Source organism: Pristiophorus japonicus, chromosome 1 (genome assembly GCF_044704955.1).
Source record: "Pristiophorus japonicus isolate sPriJap1 chromosome 1, sPriJap1.hap1, whole genome shotgun sequence".
Taxonomy (NCBI): Eukaryota; Metazoa; Chordata; class Chondrichthyes; family Pristiophoridae; genus Pristiophorus; species Pristiophorus japonicus.
In genome coordinates this window covers 484,298,994-484,303,588 of record NC_091977.1, presented here as the reverse complement: position 1 = coordinate 484,303,588, position 4,595 = coordinate 484,298,994, and the positions used below count along the sequence as shown (strand labels likewise).

The 4,595-nt window shown below is 48.2% G+C and overlaps 1 long non-coding RNA gene across 1 annotated transcript; it reads left to right on the top strand.

Moving 5' to 3' along the window:
* Positions 1-1,013: 1,013 nt before the first annotated feature.
* On the top strand, positions 1,014-2,351 carry LOC139260245 (uncharacterized). The gene is made up of 3 exons (XR_011592752.1): positions 1,014-1,103; positions 1,452-1,583; positions 1,951-2,351. It is a non-coding gene; the product is annotated as an uncharacterized lncRNA (long non-coding RNA).
* The last annotated feature ends 2,244 nt before the right edge of the window (positions 2,352-4,595 follow it).

Here is a 4,595-nt window from a genome sequence, read left to right as displayed (position 1 = left end):
CAACGAACTGGCCTCAACAACTTTCTGTGGTAGAGAATTCCATCAGTTCACAATTCTCTGGGTGAAGAAGTTTCTCCTCATCTCGGTCCTATGGCTTACCCCTTATCCTTAGACTGTGTCCCCTGGTTCTGGACTTCCCCCAACATCGGGAACATTCTTCCTGCATCTAACCTGTCCAGTCCCGACAGGATTTTATATGTTTCTATGAGATCCCCTCTCATTCTTCTAAATTCCAGTGAATATAAGCCTAGTCGATCCAGTCTTTCTTCATATGTTAGTCCTGCCATCCCGGGAATCAGTCTGCTGAATCTTCGCTGCACTCCCTCAATAGCAAAAATGCCCTTCCTCAGATTAGGAGACCAAAACTGCACACAATACTCAAGGTATGGTCTGAAAGGGCTAGGCTTTGCACTTTGCTGGCTATCGCCCAAAAAATGGGTGATATTCCAGCCTTAGCAATTTGTCAGCCTTACTGATCACTTGCACATCGCCCATTTTTTGGATCGTGATTTTCGCCTCGGCGATAGCCCAGCGATGTGAAATGGGCGAAGCGATAGGCCAGTGATATAAAATGGGGCCCAGCGATAGTCCGGCGATATGGAATCCAAAAGCTTCCCGAGCAACGGCCTTCTGCGCATGCAATTTTTTTTTTGGTGACAGGTTTTCCCGCATTTTCGGGAGGTCAGGGGGTCATCCACACATGCACAAAAGGAAAAGGGAGGGGTAGAGAGAGAGAGAGATAGAGAGAGGATAGAGAGAGAAGGAAGACAGAGAAAGAAAAAGAAAATAATACTTAATACTTAGTACTTAATAGTGACTTGCTATTTACTACTGAATAGTGAAATAAAATATATCTGAAAATGACCACGATGTGGAGGGGGAAGAGGGCAAAAGCCTTTTCCGATGAGGCAAGAAAGACCCTCGTCACAGAGGTCCACGCAAGGTGGGCCCAATTAACCCGGGGTACAAAGGGGAAAAGCCCACCCCGTGTCTACCGCCATATTTGGGGGGAAATATCTGAGGTTGTTTCCGCTGCGTCGAACGAGGTGAAGGGCACAGACCAGTGCCGGAACTGTTGGAATAGCTTGGTTGTGTCGGCAAGAGTAAGTACAATTTTTTATTGTAAGGATGCTAATTGTATTTATAAGTAATCTCCTCGATTAAATTTAAGCTTGTTATTCTTACATCTATTACATATCTACCCTGCTATGAACCTGCACCTTTTTTAAGTTTGGCTGCTGTCACAGTGACCCAAAATGGACTGGGGGAAGAGCTGCCCTTGCTCAGTTTCTGCCCTGTAGTCGAGAAAGATGTATCAAGCATTAGCTGTTATGATCTTTGTTATAACCGTGCATCAATTGTGGATAAAAACCCTCTTAGCATATAACTTTGGAAGCTGTTGACTGTCCATTTTAATACCTTGGCTCATGCCATGTTTGTCACGTTTGCAGAGGAAATGATCTAACAACAGACGCGAGCTTCGACGCAACGGAGGCAGACCTGCGCAGCTCCAGGAGCTGTCGAGCATTGAGGAACGAGCAGCAGTGTTGATGGGGACCCACAGTCGCTCAGCCAGGCAGCATGTGAGTGTTTTAAACAGTGTTAAAGTAATGTTTAAGTAATGTAACGCCATTTAATTATAATATACAAATGATTATATCCGAGTGATGTCATGTAAGCCTTGCTGCTTCTGTGCTACATTCAGGTTGACAGCATCGGATCAAATTACATCAGAGCAGGAGCATGCTATCTGTCCGTTTGTCCCCTTCTCTATTTGTTCCCCATGCAGTGCCTTATCATTTTGTCTATTTCTGAATTATCCAGCATCCACAGCTCTGTGGAGCAATGAATTCCACATCGATTTATTAGCAGTGCTTCTCCTCATACGTTTGCCAGCGCAGCGCAGCGCAAGATTAATGTGTACCCTTCTGTTCCAATTTTGTTTTGCAGGTCGCCCAGCACCAGCACCAGAAGCAGGGGCCCAACCAATGGAGCTGACCTCAGGAGCAGAGGACGATGATGAGGATGAACAGGAGGAGGAGCAGACGGAGGAGGAGCAGGAGCACTTAGTGCTCGAAGTTGGAGTAATTGGGGAACCTGCGGCGCACAATTTGGAATCAAACAAAGATGTGGCGGGACCAAGCGGTGTGCAGTTGGCAACGCCAAGGCGCACACTTTTTCCCTCGCAGACCCCACAGAGGTCGGGTCAGCGAGTGGAACGTATGCCTACCCTGGTCGATCACATCAATGGCTTGACCCGACAGTGCGAGGAGGCTGTTGCGATACGTCGCGACCATCTCCAGGTGTTTGTGACCTTCACGGAGGAGTTCTCCAGGGTGTCTGCTCGCCAAGCGGAGGTGTCGCAGCAGACGCTCCTGGAGAGGCGTGAAAACACCGCCACCACCAATGCCTTGCGGCATGCGTTGTTGGCGGAACACGGCACTGCACCCCAAGATGCCGTGATTCGAACGACCACAAGAATCAGTACACAAGCGAGTCTGGAGGAAGCACTTCCTTCTGACTCGGAAGACGATTCCCTCGCTTCGTCTTCCCCGCCAACACCCCCCAACAGGCGATCGAGCCACCATCTCCCCCACCACAGCAGGAAGTCTTGCCGTTGCCAGCTACATGCCAGCGTCGTCTCGATACCACCCGGGGACCAAAACGGGCAGGTGAGGTTAACATACAGGGGGGGGAAAGGATCTGGAGGGAGACGTGGCCGCAGGTAGCGAGGTGGGTGTTTGATGGTTATATCGTTCTATTTTATGTTGTTGTTGATATTGTTGGGTGAATTTTTTTTGGGGGGGGGGGCGGGTGTTACAGTTTAAATAAAATAGTTCAAACCTTGTTAAATGAATAAAAAACTTTATTGAATTTTACAATTTTTGCACATTGACTTGTAATAACATAAGTTAAGGAAAAACTGTTGTAAAACAATGACCAGACCAGGCAATGACGAAACGTAACTCAACGTAAATGCAACTGTTGTTTTGCAGAAATCGGAACTGTAACTGTGACTGTCATCAATGTAAGTTCATGCAAAGTGCTGATGCAACAGTTTTGCAGTCGCGTAACTCTCACGGGGTTTTTCCAGTCTTGAAGAGGGGTGTGGGGGCATGGGTTTCTTACCAGGCTGACTGTCCTCCCTGAGGTGCTCACCAGCCTCCTCCTCCTCCTCCTCATGCTCCTCATCATCTGCCTCTACCGCCTCCAATCCCTCTTGAGGTGGACCGGCAGCCCCATCTGGCAATTGTTGTCCTCTCCTTATAGCTAGATTATGCAACATGCAACACACTACAATAAATTCAGAGACCTGGTCAGGGTGGTACTGTAGGCTGCCTCCAGAGTGGTCCAGGTATCTGAAGCGCTGCTTCAGCACTCCAATTGTCTTTTCGACAATGTTGTGGCTTTTGTTGTAACGCTTCTCTGCTTCCGTTTGGGGATAACGCAGGGGGTCCATGAGCCAGCTGGCAAGGCCATATCCTTTATCCCCCAGCATCCAACCATGATCTTCTAGCTGACTGCGAAACAGGTCAGAGTCAGCACTCTCACGCAGGATGTGCGCATCATGGATGCTACCTGGAAAATTAGCATTAACTGCCATTATAATTTGGTTGTGGTCGTCAACGAGCTGCACATTCAGGGAGTGGAATCCCTTTCGGTTAGAAAACACATCTGGGTTCTCGAAAGGGGCTTTCAGGGCGATGTGCATGCAGTCTATTGCTCCCTGCACCCTGGGGAAGTTTGCTATTCTCGAGAAACCCAAAGCCCTCCCGGTCTGTGCCTCCCTGGTCATAGGGAACCTTATAAAGTCTATCCTACGTGCATAAAGGGCTTGAGTCACCTGTCGAAAGGAGCAGTGTGTGGCGTGCTGAGAGACACCACAAATGTCGGCAGCTGATGCGTCGAAGGATAGTGCCGCAGTTAACTTCATCTCAACGGTCAGTGCGGGCCTGATACTGCTGGTAGGCTGCAGATCCCCCTCGATGAGCTGGCATATCTCATTGATGACCTCATTCGGATGCGCAGCCTCCTAAGGCATGCGTTGTCAGACAAATTGACGTAAGATTGCTTTTCCCTGTAAGTTCATTGGCTGTATGTTGCCCTCCTCCGCCTCCACATTTGTCTGCCACCTCTTCTGTTGGCCCCTTCAATAAGCCCTTCTCTTAACTCAACCTCAGACCGCAAGCAACTGAGCAGTTACAAGTAATGGTCGAGAAGCTATAGGCCCCATCACTATTATCAGTAATACTATCACTGTTGCTATAGATGCCCTTTCCACTACTAAACTGCCCTTTCTACTAAAATAGAAACATAGAAACATAGAAAATAGGTGCAGGAGTAGGCCATTCAGCCCTTCGAGCCTGCACTACCATTCAATAATATCATGGCTGATCATTCACCTCTGTACCCCTTTCCTGCTTTCTCTCCATACCCCTTGATCCCTTTAGCCATAAGGGCCATATCCAACTCCCTCTTGAATATATCCAATGAACTGGCATCAACAACTCTCTGTAGTAGGGAATTCCACAGGTTAACAGCTCTCTGAGTGAAGAAGTTTTTCCTCATCTCAGTACTAAATGGCTTACCGCTTA